This window comes from Danio rerio, chromosome 13 (assembly GCF_052040795.2).
Source record: "Danio rerio strain M-AB ecotype USA chromosome 13, GRCz13ab, whole genome shotgun sequence".
Classification (NCBI taxonomy): Eukaryota; Metazoa; Chordata; class Actinopteri; order Cypriniformes; family Danionidae; genus Danio; species Danio rerio.
This window is the reverse complement of record NC_141033.1, coordinates 30572663-30590085: the sequence shown is the minus strand read 5'-3', so window position 1 is coordinate 30590085 and position 17423 is coordinate 30572663. Positions and strand designations below refer to the sequence as shown.

The 17423-nt window shown below is 35.5% G+C and overlaps 1 protein-coding gene across 3 annotated transcripts in view; it reads right to left on the bottom strand.

Annotated features, from left to right (window-relative positions):
- Positions 1-17423, bottom strand: part of b3gat2 (beta-1,3-glucuronyltransferase 2 (glucuronosyltransferase S)) — a 54149-nt gene that overhangs the window by 841 nt on the left and 35885 nt on the right.

The window sequence follows — 17423 nt, the reverse complement described above, 5'->3', positions numbered from 1 at the left end:
TTTAAATCAAGCATGTGCACAAAAACAAAGACTATATCTATATATAGCATATATATGACCTGGAGAAAATTGTTGGTACCCTAAAAGATGCTGTAAGTTTTTGACTCTTCTGAAGCATAAAAATACCATAATATGTGTGTAGATATTTAAGATACATGCAAAGTGAACATTCTTTATTATCTAAAAAACAATACTGAAGTCAGAGTTTCTGTTTTGAAAATGTGAGTTACGTGTCACAACGCTGTCTTTGTTTTGATTCTTTTAATCCACCCAATGCCAGTTTAGCCAATAATATGTCTGCACCCCAGGTTACCTTATTGGAAAACCGCATATTTCATTTATTCATTCCCATGTTTGAAATACAACCTCCGGTGAACAGTAGCAGACTTCGAAATGAGACGTAGATTCACGTGACGAGATTTGCAGTGATAAGGAATTTGGCTGTTTGCACCAGACGAAACACCACAGAAATTTAAAAACAGCCATTCAGAAGCATAGGATATGCACTCACTTACAAAATAGTAAGGTTTATAATTTATTTAATACATGTTAACCCTCTTTAATTATTAAATGTGCCTGCTAAATTAAATCAAGTTCTAATTAGTTTAACTTCAAGTGGTTTATTTTATTTTCAAGATCTAAGGTAAACTGTCTGCTGCTGGTTTCAGTAATATGGCAGTGAATGTAATGTGAAATATGGCATTCAAACTCACTTTATTAGCATTTAACACTGAATAAAGCACATGAGCTGTACCTGAGGTAAACATTGACAGTTTTCTGTTGTTCAACTGCAAGAAATAGAAGCTGTTTCTAATATATCAATTGGAGGTGTTGGTTAGAACAAAAATCCTTTTAATATGTAAAATATTCCTTCTATCGCGTGTTATTGCTTTTATATAGAACATGGTTTGAATCAGCCTTTAGGCCCGATTGTCAGACTCCTCAATCTGGCAACCTGTGCTTGCATTTGTTTTGATCCAGGAATGTAATACCAAGTTCCACTGTTGGTCAAACTTACATACTGCACCCTTAAATTTTGTACAGCCAAGTTTTATTAGTTTGTCTTTTTTAATGCTTCAATTGTTCTATAATGTGATAGAAATATTAGACTTTCATTAGTTTACTTTCACAAATTACACTTCGCTTGACTGACCCAATCAATCAAGCGCAGGGTTCGCCAGATTTTTAAACGTTTCTGAAATGATCAATGCTTTGAATCACTAGTTACATGACCCGGGGCCTGTTTCAGTAAGGAGGTTCAAACAACTCAGAGTTTAAACTTGAACTCTTGAGTTGATTTACCGAGAGATTAAAAACTCAGAGTTTTCGGTTTCAGAATAGCTGATCTGAGTTGGGTCAATCAACTTTGAGTAGACCAACTCAGAGTTAAGCGCGCACACCGTGACTATAAAAAGGCATTATCAATGGAGCGCAGATATTATGAGTGACCATGGCAACATCTTAAAAAAAGAGATCACCATTTCTTTTCCCAGCTGAACTTGATCTGCTCATGCAAAGTTTTAGCAAATATGAGTGTATATATTTAAAAAGAAGCAACCATCAGTGAAACAGAGACAGTTAGCCTGGGAAAACAGCTGCTCTAGTTAATGCGTATTTTTTTATTTAAATTATTTAAACATTTAAGTATAATAAAATAAGTAATATAATGTGTGACGTTTATACTTTTTTCTAAACTTTTATACACGTTTATCAGTTTTAATAGATTTAACAGTGCACTTGTGTGTCTGCCTTTTTATTGATCAAGTGATAGAGGTTGATATAACATTAAGAACTGTAAAGAAAAATAATTTTTATACAGAATAATAATCCCATTAATCTAGTAACAGTACATGTCGAAGGTTAAGCTAAATATTTATGGAAAAAAGGACAAGCCTTGTACGTGACTTTGTTCTGTGTGTGACAAAAAATGTAGGCAATAGCAGTTTCCATCAAAATACAGGCTTACATAAATTTGTGCAAAACTGGAATAATGCCTAAACGATGCGAATAAAGCAGCGTTTTTATCCAACGAGTCAAAGAGAACACAATCGTCCCTTCCTGATTAACTTGCGCCAAATATCAACAGTAAAAACAGAATTTACTGCGGTAGAACAAGCTGCGTTAATGATTTTTTATTTAATACTTGCGCCTCAGAAGACACAATGAACACGTGGGGGCGTTTGAAGCCAGACGCGGAGATCTTGACACGCTCCAGACGCTTGGAGGTAATTAATAATATACACTAATACTGAAACAGTTAAGGCATTTTAGAATGACTAAAACAACATTTAAGATGTTCTACTGTGTGCTCAGTCTGCTGGTTTGTCCATTCACACACATTTTTATCATCATCTCTAACAAACTTTTTTTTAATGTACATACTGTAATTTGTTAAGTGCACTTCGTAGTTTATGCGCATCTTTTCTTATCAAATGAAAGTTTAACCTACTCAGTTATGCAAATGTTTTATTATGCATATTTTCAAAAGTTATTTGAATCATGACGTTTCCATCAATCGGTTTTATGGTCATCTCCAAAATGAGCTCTAAATTAGGTGTGTGGAAATGTAAGACTAAGGTGAGAAATACGCTTCATCTTTAAAAAAGGGGAGGAGACCGACAGAAACTCAGAGTTTAGAGAATAAAACCTGCTCCGGACCAGGTTAGATTCACAGAGTAAGTTACCACAGTAACTGACTCTGAGTTAAAGTTACCTTTCTTTCAGAAACAGGCTTGACTTACCCTGATTTCTTGAGTTTAACAAAACGTCAGTATCACATCAGCCATCCCTACTAATAGAAGGACTAGTTTAATTGATACGATTTCCTAGCTGCAATATTAAAGTCCCAACCAAACTCACACATTCCCAAGCACACAATCATGACCCGACAGCCCATACCATTTCAGAGCAAACAAACATGAAAAAAAAACAATAGTTTGTTCTTTGGGGAAAAAATAATTTATTTATAAGTATTTTTTAATATATGGTTTGTCTCACATCCGTTAGGCAGGGTGCAGGGTGTCTGCGGGGTCTTAAAAAATATTAAAAGTTGATAAATCGATTATGAGAAAATTAAGGCCCCTAAAAGGTATTAAAAAGTATTAATCCCATTTTTACGAGGTCTTAAATTTGGTTTGAGTGTTGTAAAAAAAGTTTGACTCAAAAAAAGCATAAATACATTTATTTTCCTCGATTGGTTTGGTCCGGGTGCATCCTGCCAAGCTCCTCTGTCCAGGTGATGTCACGTAATTTGCGATAAAGCTGGAAAGTATTGTGCAGCTCTCCACATGTTGCGAAACCAGAGAGCAAAACAGACTGCAAAGAAGGATAATGCAAGTTTGTTTACTCCTGGTTGGAGAAAGATGAGATGAAGATTAAATAATGGCTGAAGCCTGTCGCTGAAAACAACCAAGTAATTTATTCCTTCAAGGTTTGTTTCTTCCGAGCTTATAGGGTCTTTGTGTTTGTCCAAAATGATCCATGATTTGTAGAGAAAGAATCTTGACGACGTTTATGTTTGTTCTTATCAGGTTTGGTCCCTACTAATTTTTTTTTAACTTGTTTTAGGGATGTAGTGATATGGAATATTTTGTCCATACCAATAACTAATAACTCCATAAATACACATCTTAATATATATATATATATATATATATATATATATATATATATATATATATATATATATATATATATATATATATATATATATATATATATATATTATTATTTCCAGCCTGATTAAAATAACAAAATGCAAACAAATACAGTGGATATGTGTTTTTTTTTTTATTATTTAATTAAAACTTAAACTTCAGAAGACAAAGAAAATGGTAGTGAAATGGCAAAAGCTTTGCTTCTCTTAAAAACATTTACAGATTGTTTCTGGTGGAAAAATGTAAACACTACTAGAATCTGTCTTAACCATAAACTCCTCTAAGGCAATTATCTGCAACATTTGATATGTCCAGTCATGTGAAGAGAACCAATCAATCACTAATGGCCAACAGCATGCATCTCAAATGAATCAATTAGCAAAAACAATCCATAATTTATTTGGTCAATACCGATATGGCCACTGATGTATTGTGTGTCACTAACCTTTTCTCTAATAAACAATCAATATCCTGAGATGCGCATTTGCAACTGCCCATGTATATCATCTATAAATCAAAATAGAAGCTTTCTAAGTGTTATTTGAGCTTAGGATATAATATTTCTATATAACAAGTGTTTAGCTGCGATATTAAAGTCCCACCTAAACTCACACAGACCCAAGTACACAATCATGACCCGACAGCTCATTTAATACCATTTCAGAGCAAACAAACAAACATGCACACACAAAAAAGACAAAACTTGACGTGGAGAGAACTACGTATAATTTATTGTTTTGTGTTTTTGGGTTATTTTTTGTATGTGTTTGGTCATATTGGAGGCACAGAACATAAACAATCTGACTGAAGTGAATGACATGCACATATCTAGCTGATCAATTGTTGTCATGTTTTGACAATGTGTTTGTTCTTACCTGTTTTGGTCAAGTAAGTGAAATATTATCAGGCCAATATCTTAATACTGCTCATGTGTCTCTTTTACAATCCATTTAATTCAGATTATCAACATTTGAATTTACATTTAGTCATCTAGCAGACTTTCCCAGTGATGGGTTGCGGACATCCGGACATCCGCTGCGTAAAACATATACTGGATAAGTTGGTGGTTCATTCCACTGGGGCGACCCCAAATAAATAAAGGGACTAAGCCGGAAAAGAAAATGAATGAAAGAATTTAGCAGCTGCTTTTGTCCAAAGTCACTTACAATTGAGGCATTCAGCAATTCAACTGGAAGAGCTAATTACACAATAGAAAAAAATATATATAAAAATATGTAAATAACAGCATTACCTTAAAAAAAGGGGACTTTCAAACCGCTTTTCTGGAGTTTGTTTTCAGGCTTCCTGAAGGGCAGTTTTATGGCCACTTTTATCAAAATTATCAAAACACCCTTCACTGCTTAAAGGCTGATTCTGCGTCGAGTGATCGGCGTGACCCACGACGCCTGCCTTGCGCGTAGTTATGCATTTATACTTCTGCGTGCTGTTTGTGTTGCATCACAATAACACTTTCAAAGCGCTAGCTGGCAGTAGGTTTTTATATTCCTTTGTGTCAAGGTTCTTTGGGGTGTTTTGTTTTTTCTGAACGCTACCTTAACTCACTCATTCAGAGGCAGAAACTAGCAGACATGTAACAACTTTAATAATAAGGTAAACACAAAATATCCATTTAGAGGTGCCCACACTGGTCACAGCTACTAAGCAGACCAATCACAGAGCTTGTGCTAAGTGTCGTTGCAACGTGTAGTTACATTTTTTTGGGAGGGGCACATCAGCATCAGTGCTAGACATGGCGAGGGCTATGCGACCAGGCGAAGGCTGCGCCAGAGAATATGTGTGCACTTGATGCAGAAGTATAAATCAGCCTTAAATGAGTCTTTCTCATATAATGTAGCAGCATTTCCCCTATGGTTTAGGCAACATAATTGAGTTAAACAATATATTCTTTGAAACAAAGTATGCAGTTCATGCTGTTACTCACATACAACAATGGCCACACTCCAAAAAAAATGCTGGGTTGTTTTAGGTCAGTGTTAGGTCAAATATGATCAAACATTCAATTAATTTTAAATTACACTTTATAAATAAAAAGTTGGGTTAGCCCATATTTGACCCAACATTGGGTAAGGACAACCCAGCATTTTTGAGCCACATTCAAACTAGTGTTTGAGCATGTGGAAGTCTGTCAAATGGTGCCACAAAAGGGCGAGACGTAACAAGATGATGCGGCACTGTTAAACCTAGCAACTGCACCATATTTCAAATTTTAGTACAGAGAGGTCATGCTTTGATCTCCTATATTGGTCTTAAGCATTCATGTGATGCAAATTTGCAGGTAGGAAATCACAAAGCTTAAACTTTTCAATGTAGCAACATGCAAGCATTTCCAGTCTGGCACATTTACAAGTGTGTAAGTGTTTAGAGTGCATTATGGTCGCACATACAGGTAACTGGCCAAATGTTGACATAAATAAAAATATTATAAATATAACAAAAATAAAATAAAACATGGCGAGATTAGGTTTATCATCCATACTGCAGCCATCCACCAGGGGGCGATCAAAATGTTTTAGTTCACGCCCGATTCACATGGGGCTCCAATGTTAATGCTTGACATAGGGCGTGTTTGAAGTTGGGGCTGATGTGATTGTCATAACAGCGTCAGCCAATGAAACAATTCTGCAATCGGCTACTGTCTGAGTTGAGGAATTTGCATGAAGCAATCTGATTGGTTGACGCTTCCAATTGTGCTTGAAGTTGAGAAATTCCAAAATTTTGCAGTAAGCAATGATGCTGAAGCAGCGCCGACAGACCCACAATTCAGTTCGGCAATGATTGACATCACACATTCAAAGTGAATATAAAGCAATTATGCTGATACATGTAAATGTAGTGTCACTGTTCAGGAAGTGTGAAGCTAAAGTATGACCATCAAGTAAAATGACTTTCTTTCACTTCAGAGGACATAAAACACACGCATTGATCTCTCTGTGGAAATGTTCTAGTCTGCTGGTGCGTGAAGGGTGCCGGATTGGGATCTAGGACTAGTTTAATGTCTTAATTACATCAGATTGAGGCAGTGCAGGGAATGAGCACAGTTAAACAGCCTCACCCAGGTGTGACGCGTCCGCTCCCAAACACATGGCACTGCAAATTGGCTTGTTTTGCATAACAAGGCTAATTTAGCATAACCATAAAGAGATAAATAGGGTTCATCATGGAGCTGCGGCTGAAAAAAGTAACCCAAAGGATGCTGTAGAAGCTGACCTGATAAGAAGATGCATCCCTCTGGTAGATTCAGTAATAGTGCTCCTTATGTAGGTGTCGGATGCTCTACTTTTCCTACTAATGCTGTTTTTCCCTTGATAAATATTAGCAGGGCTCAGTAAGTTGTAGGACGGAGCTTTAATACGTGTCGAAAAGTTTTTACACACACTCTGAAGGAAGAAAAACCTAAGTTGTGAACTTCCTGAAGTGTAACGTAATTGGTTTGGGGGTGGTTAAACTTCATTAGTTGTGTTTGTGTGCAGCTGTCGAAGACATTTACGGCCCACAGTGATTCTAATTTTAATAGTTGGAAAGTAATAATGCATGAAGAATTAAAGGTGTGCACTTGTGCTTTCATATGTAATAAATCCTTGAATTTTTAATGTCGATAATGTAATGACTACAACTCAACGCACAAAGGTTGAAAGAAGTGATGTTACAGCATTGCAGAGGTATGAAGCCAGCAGTCCCATAGGCTTTAGTAATTGTAAATGGGTTTCAAGAAAAGCTTATTAAAATTTAAAGCCTTCTTACTTTTTGGACTAATCTCGGAGCAGTCTTATTGTATTTATGACAATATTATAAGACAAGGGCAGATGTCGTTATGATTATTACAGCGTGCGCCAAACTATCTTGTTTAATATGCTGATAGATGGATTTCAATTTAAGGTGTGAGAGCCCGTTTCGGATTTTTCTTGATGAGAAAATACAACCAGTCTCTGACTTTCAGAAAGCTGCTCACAAAATCATTCTCTATTCTATAATGAGACGCTTACATAATCTGGTCTGGAACATAAAGATGAGAAGAGTAATACCTTGTCTGGCTTATAAATGGTTATTTAAATGACACTATTTTAGCAAATAAATGTTATATTTATGTACATAAAAGTGGAATAGAAAAGCAGTTTAAAGTGATGCTGTTATATTTACATTTATTGATTTAGCAGATGCTTTTATTCAAAGTGTCTAACAAATCAGGATAAATGAAGAACTACAAATCGTCAGAGCAGCAGCAATATATAGATGCCATGAATTATAAGGTTCAATCTGCATTTTGAATGGTCAGATATTGAGCTTAGAAGTTTTTGCATTCCGAATAGCAAACAATATGGGTAACACTTCTCTTTCATACATTACCCTGACAAATACCCCTACATGTAAATTATCAAAGTTCTCTTACATTTGCAAATTGGAGTCAAAACAAAAAAGGGCAAATGCAGATAGAAGCTTCTAATTCAAAACAGTCATTTTCTGCTTGAAATGATAAGGTTCAGTCTGGTAGATCATTCATTAAAGCATTACTTTTCAACCAATATAATCAGTCTACTAATGAATTTAATTAAAACAAACTTAATTGGTGTTGTGACAATATGTTGATGTTTGAGAAGGTTTCATTTTTGCTTTCTACAACATTAATGTTTTAAGATTTTTTCTTGTTCAAATTAAGCTTACAAGGTTGTGCTGAATATGTTGTCCAGTGCAGATGTTAATTTTGTGTAATCAATATGGTAATATTTATTGAATTATATGGTTTATATGAATTGTTGAATTATATTTTTTGAATTATATGCCTGATGAATTAAATTATTTGTCCTTCAAGGATTACAGTTTTTCTCAGTCCCTTTGGTGCGTTTCTCACAACACCTGTGCATTTCTGCACAACAGTTAATGCATTTCTCAAAACAATTAGTACAAACTGCAAAACCAAGCTGATAATCTGCAAAAGCGCGTCACATGCTCAAAATGGATAGTTCACTCCTCAAAAGCAAGTATTCATGTCAATCAAAGAGTCAGTATCATCAAAATGAAAAGTCCTGACACCATTGTTTATGAACAAGATGACTTTGTCATGTTTTCATTATGTCAGTTTACTCTGTACATTTTTTCAATGCAAAAAAGTCAGATTTTGGTAAAACTTCTTGAAAATGCTCAAGATAGTACTATAGACTATTTGCACAGCCAATTGAAAACTACAGTAAAGTTAGACATCACTGCATTTAGTGAGTGTATCTAGTACACGACACTGAATATGTATGTTTCACATTTTTTCTGCATTTGCTCTTTACAATTTGAATTTTTTCACAGCATTGTGCAGAAGAATAAATACACCCTAATTTACAACAAACATAAACTTTCTTTGGGTAGAGCTGTGCACAACTGTAAACAATATTGCAGCACATATTGGAACTGAACCTACATACATACACAGGTCTGTAAATCATTCATGAAATTGTTCAATTTAGAAGACATTTTCAGTAAAATAAAGATTTACTTTTTTTTTTTTTAGAAAATTAGCATGCAATATTTTGACAACTAGTTCAACATTTTTGTATGTAATGACTCAAGTAATGAAATGAGGGCTATTAGTTTTATATGGGATGACTATTCAGCATATACAAGTTTAGCAAATGTTGACTGACATGACATAAGCAAATGATAATGTTATAAATAACAGAGAGTTGTATGAAAGCAATTGATGCATGTCCGAAAGCATTTGGAATTTGCTGAAAGGAATTAGAAACTGCTACTAGGATGTGCACAAATGACTAATTGTTTTGAGAAATGCATTAACTGTTGTGCAAATGTAAATAGTGTTGTGAGAAATGCACCAAAGCCACTGAGAAAAACTGTAATATATAATTTAAAGTCTTTAAAAGAAAACAGGTAGTGAGCAAATGAATTGTGTAACAACGTTTAATAAACACTGAAAAGTGTTTTATTGACTATATATACACACAAATAAAAATGTTTCACATTTAATCTATTAAATATTTCAAATAATTTTTTTTCAACAATGTTAAATTTAACATTTTATCTCAATGTCAAAAAATTTTGTAAAATCATCTCATTTACAGACACTTTTTTTTTTGTTTCAGGTTTCTTCTTAATTTTCTGTGGTTTGGCATTATTTAGTCGACTCAGATTTTTGTGTTTTTATTTGGTCTTTCCCACTGTCAATGAAACTGTCAGTGAAATGACAAAGAAAGCTGATCCTGAGAGGTCCTTGTGCGTGCGTTAGAAATGCAGATTGGCTCACAGAAAGAACTTTATAGAGCCAAGCTAGAGTTCGGTTTTGTAGATAAAACCTTTTTTGTTTTTTAAATAAAAAGTCATAAAATGTAAACAAAGATATAAAAAAAAATCCCATCATTTAAATAAGTTGTCATTTAATAAGAATATGTCAATAAATCAATTCTGACAAAAATGTCAAATAGAACCTAATAATTCTAAGGTGACACATTTTTGTGTAAACACCACTAAAATTGCTAAAAGAACAAATATAATGTGATCTAAAAGACATTAAAAACGTTGACATAATTAAGGCTCAATATCTTTAGTTGACCTCTACTATTCTGCAGTTCTTCAAAATGTTTACTGTTAGTGAAAAAAGTTGTGGAGTAATGATGCTGAAACATATTTTAAACTGTTATGTTTGACTAACCTTGATTTATAATATTAAAAAGAAATGCTCAGTGTGTACGTAGAAAATAACAAAGATTAAACATGCTACAAATGAAATGTTCATGTTAGCTATTGCATTGCATTAATTGGTCCTGATTATTAATGCACAGTACACAGAGATGACATCAGAGTACAACTATTCATAATTCTGCAGTCATAACTATAATACGATATGAATATCATGCTTGAATACATCATTATGTGAAGACATAAATGGCATTTTTGGGTGATTTACACCTTATAATTTACATTATGTGACCATTGCTGTCCACATTGCTGAGCAACGTATGTAAAACAATGTGAAGACTTGTGCGGCTGCCTTTGCTTCTTTCCTGAACTTGAAAATATGATTGACAGAATCGTAGAAATGCTGGATTAAGATCTGCTAGGGGGCCGAATCGAGATTGCGATCTTTTTTCGATTAATTGTGCAGCTCTAATAACAACCTTGTAAAATAGGTGTCCAACTCAGTTCCTGTAGGGCCGCAGCTCTGCCCATTTTAGTTCCAACTCTAAGTAAACACACCTGATCAGACTAATTGAGTCCTTCAGTCTTGATTGAAATATATAGGTAAGTGTGCAGCAGGGTTGGAACTTAACGGTGCAGGGAATATACCGGCTCTCCAGGAATACCCCTGTTGTAAAATGTTATCTATAAAACATCAATCAGTTATTTTTCCATAATTTTGCACAGCATTAGGACATACTGTTCTATAATTTATTATTTTACCAAATGAGTTCAGCTGCCCCTGCTGAAAAAAAAAAACACATGTGTTGACAGGTAGTTTTTAGACCCATGACCAGCAAGCAACCAGCTTAAACCAACAGCCATCTGTCAAAACCTAAAGTTAGCAGCATATCTTGTTTTTTTTACACATCCATTGTGGGGAAAATGTGTGGATTCCAATTGTCCTGTCCTACTGGAAAATAAATGTTCTCAAATGATGTTTGTCCGGAATATATTTTCCAAAGGTTTGAGTTGAATCTAAACAAGATGAGCATCTGAAGCCTTGAGAGAAAATAATAATTCGAGAGATTGTGTTGTGGGCAGAACCAGGCATGCTGGCACGCTGACAGCAGTCTGGCAGGAGCGCGATTGAGATTGACATTAATAATAGGAGAGTCTATGCACTGACTTCTGTAAATATGCCTGTAAAAATCTCTCTCTCTCTCTCTCTCTCTCTTTCTCTTTCCCTCTCACCCTCGTCACCTCTCCATCTATATGGCATGTTTGCCATCTCTCTGCCAATCTTAAACAGATTCCCTTTGCCCTCTCCGTCCTCGTCTCTGTCTGTCCCTGTCCTCCTTGTCACATCGGTTCAGTCTGTTTACTCAGAGTTGGATGACCCCCTCAATCCTCCCCAGCCCTTAATTTTGAAGTGCATGCTGGGAGTTAGCGATATCGCACTGCCCACAGGCTTAGTCCCAGTCATCCGCCAGGGACCCTCAAGAACTTTCTACAAATGTGACCTTTCCGAAAGACGTCACTGGCAGTGCTCCATTTGGACAGACGCCCGCTGACGCCCATCACACACACTTTCCTTTTGTTTACTTCCATAATGCCATCCTCATATTATTGGAACACAGCCACAAATTTAAGTATATTAAACTCCCACTTTGTCCAAGTAGAGACTCGCACTTCTTCATAACTGTCAGTGGCCTTTCTGTTCTGTTTACAGGTGATATATGCACATACCAACGACGAGGCCAGGAATATTCATTTAAGAAAACCTTGGTGAAATTAAGTAGGCTTTGGAGAATTTTTTTTATTTTTTATTATTAAGGGCTGGTTCAGATTGTATTTTTAAGGCTTGGTTTTGTTTATAAGATTCAAAGCAATGTGTGTGCATGCTTCATTTGTAAAAAAAATCAGTTTTTTTTTTAATATATCTTACTTTGATTATATACTGCTACTCCTACTGCTACTGCTATCCTAGTTCCTCTTTAAGGCCTGTCCTTAAAGAGGCTCTGATTGATCAGCTAACATAATGTGTTGAGATTTGCGGATTGGCTCCATGTCACCAGAAGTGTCACGCCACTACAAGCACATGCTTTTGAGCTGTGTAAACACTGTCAGTCAGGCTAGCTGTTAGCCGTATCAGTTTGAGCCTGAATCAGACATAAAATGAAGAGGACACAGCTGAACCTCAAGCCTGCTCTCTAAAATAAATTTTGAAATGTATCTTTCAACAAATATTCGGGATAGAAACGTGTAAGCAATGTGAAATGTTCACATATCTTTTGTGAGTTTGTTATTTGAGATGTAGAACGCAGAGAAACCGATCGCATAGAGAGACACTGCAGCACTGGTGAAGATTGTGGCTGTTTACAGCGGTTTAACGGATATTGAATTGAATTTGAAGCTAAATTGTTAACAGTGCCAAACAGCATTTCCTGTTGTTTACATTGTTGTTTACATTCTCACCACAACATACCGTTAACACTAGAAACCATTTATGTAATAGATCGATTTAAACAAATAAAAAAACTTTCAGGTTGTGACTCACAATCCACAGCTTTGTCTATTATGGCTGGAGCTGCTTCTTCTTTGAGGAGTTTTTAGCCAAATCCATCACTGAACTGGGAGAGATTCTGGAAGCTGTCCTTTGTCAAATGCTAGCTATATCTTTTTTTTAATAATTCTCTGGAACATAATTAAGATTAAACTGTAAGCACCTCTCTCTTTTTGATGTGTCTTTTGGAAGCTCAAATACAGAAACAGAACAAGCTGTGTGAAAATAACAGTGTTTGGACGGCCTTTTTAGCTTTCTCTGCTATAACATTACAGCGCCTCTGGCCACGTCCCTTCACTGTGCGGGGTGTATGCGCATGGTGAATGTACGTAACCTGAAGTTTTTGTGATTTCACTAACCCAGATGTATTTTTTGGTAGTCCCCAAATATCGCTAAGCTAAGCTAACTCTGTAAAAGGCAATGTATCCATTTGCATTGAACTTTGAATGTCTTACATTCAGAAATGTTGTTTATGTTCACACAGCTACACTACATATCGACTAAAGTTTAAAATATGATATCGTAGTAGACCACCCCTTTAAACTGAAGCTATAGAATTAAAAAAAGCATTACCAGGTGTTTTTTTTTTCTGAAAGATAAAAAGGTAAAAAACATTACCTGAAATGATATGCCAAAATTGTGATAATTCAATTATTCAGGGAGAGACCAAACACAGAGTTTTTGTACACTGTGTAGTTATAGGAACTCAGTCATTTGAACTACATTTGCCAAAAGTCAAAACCACGACTCACCAAAGAAAGATGCCAAAAAGAAGCATGACACACATTTTTTCTTCTTTTTCCGTTTAATAGCAAGTCACATTCTTAAAGCATATCCCTCTATTGATAACTATTCATTATTTTGTAATATTGACCTTCATTTATTTTAAATTGTTGTGAACAATTGTGAATAGCTGTTAATTGTGCATTAAATGAACGTTTATTGATATTAATACAGTCTGTGGTTGCATGATAATTTATAATCTTATACATTTTTAATGGATGGTGGGTTGGTTTTCTATTCACATTTGTTATTAGGTGAAATATAAAAGACAATTTCACTTCTTTATAGCTGTTCCCTTCTGTTTACATAAAATATGTACACACATCAGCAGCGAGGGCAGAAATATTCATCTAAGAGGACCTTGGTGAAATGGGCTACATGCACAGCTAGTGTTTTTCAGCCAATGATGAACTTCTGGTAAAAAGTTTATGTAACTATTTTCATTTTCATATGGTTCCTTATACAGCAGGGATGTTGTAATGTAAATAAAATAGAATCATATAAATAGACTTAAGCATTCATTTGGTTGTTAAAATGTAAAAAGAGATGAAAGACCGTTTAAACACAAAGAACCCAGAAACTCAGACTATACTGGGGTAAAATGAATTTCCATATTTTAAAGACATGTCGCGGCAAATTGGAATTTAATGCATGCTTCTTGTTTGGTCTGATAACCACTTTATATCGTATCTCAACCAGGCAATGATGGTTGCTGATTTTTAAAGAAATCAAATCTTAAACGCTGCAATTTTGTATGGGATGACAACACACCGGAAGACCTGAGGCTGGCTGACTGAAATCTGTGTGCATATACCCCATTGGGTGAGCTTTGGAGTCTTTTTTCATTCATTCTTTCATTCATTTTCATTTTGGCTTAGTCCCTTAATTAATCTGGGGTCGCCACAGCGAAATGAACCACCAACTTATTCAGCATATGTTTTACCCAGCAGATGCCCTTCCAGTTGCAAACCATCACTTGGAAACCCATAAACACTCGTTTATACACATACATACACTATGGACAATTTATCCTAACCAATTCACCTGTACCACATAGGGATGTCCCGATACAACATTTTAACTTCCGATACGATACCGATATTGCAGCCATCAGTCCGATACGATACCGATATAAATCCGATATCAGCACAAATTATGAATACTTTATTTTTACCTATTTTGTTGAGTCTAATGTATGAACGGCGAGATCAAACTGAGAACAAGTCAGCAACAGTAAGTATGGAAAAAAACAGTTTATTAACTATTGGTTGCATAAATGTAAACTTATACATAAGAATATATAAAAAGAATTAAAGAATAAATATTAAGACCCTGAAAAATATCTTAATTGAATAAACAAAAATACAATTTTAAAGTGCAAAATGCTAATTAAAGGTCACTTCAGTTGTTCCTTTTTTACCATCAGCAAAGAGTAGAAACTGCTGAGAGCAGGAACATTAGAAAAAATATTGTTAATTGAACAACTGCTAAAGGTTTAGTGTCCAAAATTTCAATTTCACACAGCTTTTTGATGAATTTTTGATCCAGTTGAGCTGAAAAATAGCTTTCACACTGGGCAGCAGAAATAATTTATTGTTAAGATGATAAAAATGTGCAGTATGGTTAGTACAAACATTTACATGATCAGAGCTATTTCATCTGTGTTTGTATAATAAGAAGATTATGGCTGTATCAATGTTCCCAAACATTATTAATTTTATAATATTATATATCCCACATATTAACATAAAAATACTTGCAGATGCTAGATTGAAACACACCTTTTCTCCACAGCACTTGAAATAATGTGACTTTTAAGAATAATTTTATTTATCAAAATTCATTATATTTGCACAGATTCCACCCTACTGCCCACATGAGAAAATTAGACAATGTAAATAACAGCAAACTGATGTGCAAAGCTGACACTGTTTATCAGAGCACTTTATCTTTTTGGGCTTTTTAAAGAAGAGTTAAACATGGGAATGTCTCTAATAAAATTTTCCTTCTGCCCCAAAAGTAATACCATTCTTTCTTTTAAACTGTTATGGCCCTCAGCAACAGAATGATTTCTTATTCTAATTTAACAAACAATGAAAACAACATGTTTAGCATTTTACATGACACTGTTCCTTTCAGAGTGTTCAAGTAAAAAAATGAAATAAAGAATACTAAATCCACTATTTCACTCCTATTATCCATGTGCACCACTGACAGGTCAAATCTGCTCCTTCTCTAGTCTTTGTTTTGCTGAGAGTTTGAGGTTGAAAGTTTGCGTATAAAATAATGTAGAAACGCAGCTAAAGAAAGCAGAATCCGGGACAAGTTCGGCAATTTAGAAATCTTGGCTGAATGCTATTTTTTAAGTCCCAAATAGAGGACATGTCTGGGAAAAAGATAATGTATTGTAGGCTTTTTCCCGTGTGTCCTCGCGCTCTTCTCAAAGCTAAAGTCTGAGCAGGTGTCCAGCGCGTCTCTGTGGGTCTGCTGCAGCAGCAGAGCCCGCGAGTCTGTGGCGGAGACTTTTCTCATGCACACAGAACCGGGCCGCTGAGGTAAAGTCTTATGTGTGCGAAGCGCTGGTTATGAATTAGGTATCACACTGGATGAACCACGATATGCCATGACCGAATTGAGGCTCGCACGATGTGTGCTACGTTGCCATTCGGTGCCTTATGTTGCTTATCAGCCTTATGCAAAACAATGTAAAGATCGCTTGACATGAAGTAAATAAACCAGTAACGTTAGAGATGTGCCGTTGTTGCTAGCGTCAGCGTGTGCTACCGTCACAATAGATTTCTATCGTAATACACCATAACTTAGTGTGAAGAGCATGTTAAATCTTAGAGACTAGTTTGCTAGCAAGCAGTGTTGTGATCACGTGGGCTTTGCACACTGGCTCTGGACGCTGCTGGATAGAATAGCTGTAACGGAGTTTAGAGAGTATCAGACTGCTTATATCGGAGATTTTTAACGCACTCCGATATAGTTTTTTGGACTGATATCGGACGAATTTCCGATATCAATATCGGATCGGGACATCCCTAGTACCACATGTCTTTGAACTATAGGGAAAACCAGAGCACCCGGAGGAAACCCACGCAAACGCAGAGAGAACATGCAAACTCCACACAGAAACACCAACTAACCCAGCTGAGGCTCGAACCAGCGACCTTCTTGCTGTGAGGCGACAGCACTACCTACTGCACCACTGCGTCGCCTTGGGGCCTTTTTTTTTCCAAACTAAGGCTATAGAATTAAAAAAAAAAACACTCATGACCAGGTCAAAATTATGACCTTAAATTATATGCCTGAAGTGTGTAATTTAATTTTTCAGGAAGAGACCAAACATTTGTGTTTTTGAAGCCTAGATACTTTTAAGAACTTGTGTTTTTAAGAATTTTTCTCTTGTGTCATGTTTTAGCAAGGACTCTGAAGTGACAACAGCCAACAGCAACATAAAGCAAACTATAAAAAAAATCAACAACTAGAGGATGAAGAACACTGATTGAAGCTGTGTTCTCTTTCTTTTGTTTCTTTGTGTGGGTTTTGTTATAATGAAGATGAATGTAGACACTTGACGTGACTAAATGACCTACAATTGAAGAAAGGATGCCACAGACAAAGACGACCGGTAAATGCTCCTATAAAATCTCTTTTTATCTGTATGTCTTTTAACACTTTAAAATAATGTGCTTATTTGTTTTTTTTTATTGTTTTCTTTAAAATTATGTGCTTGATATGGCATGCCAACACCCAATCGGTGTACACTTGAATCATTG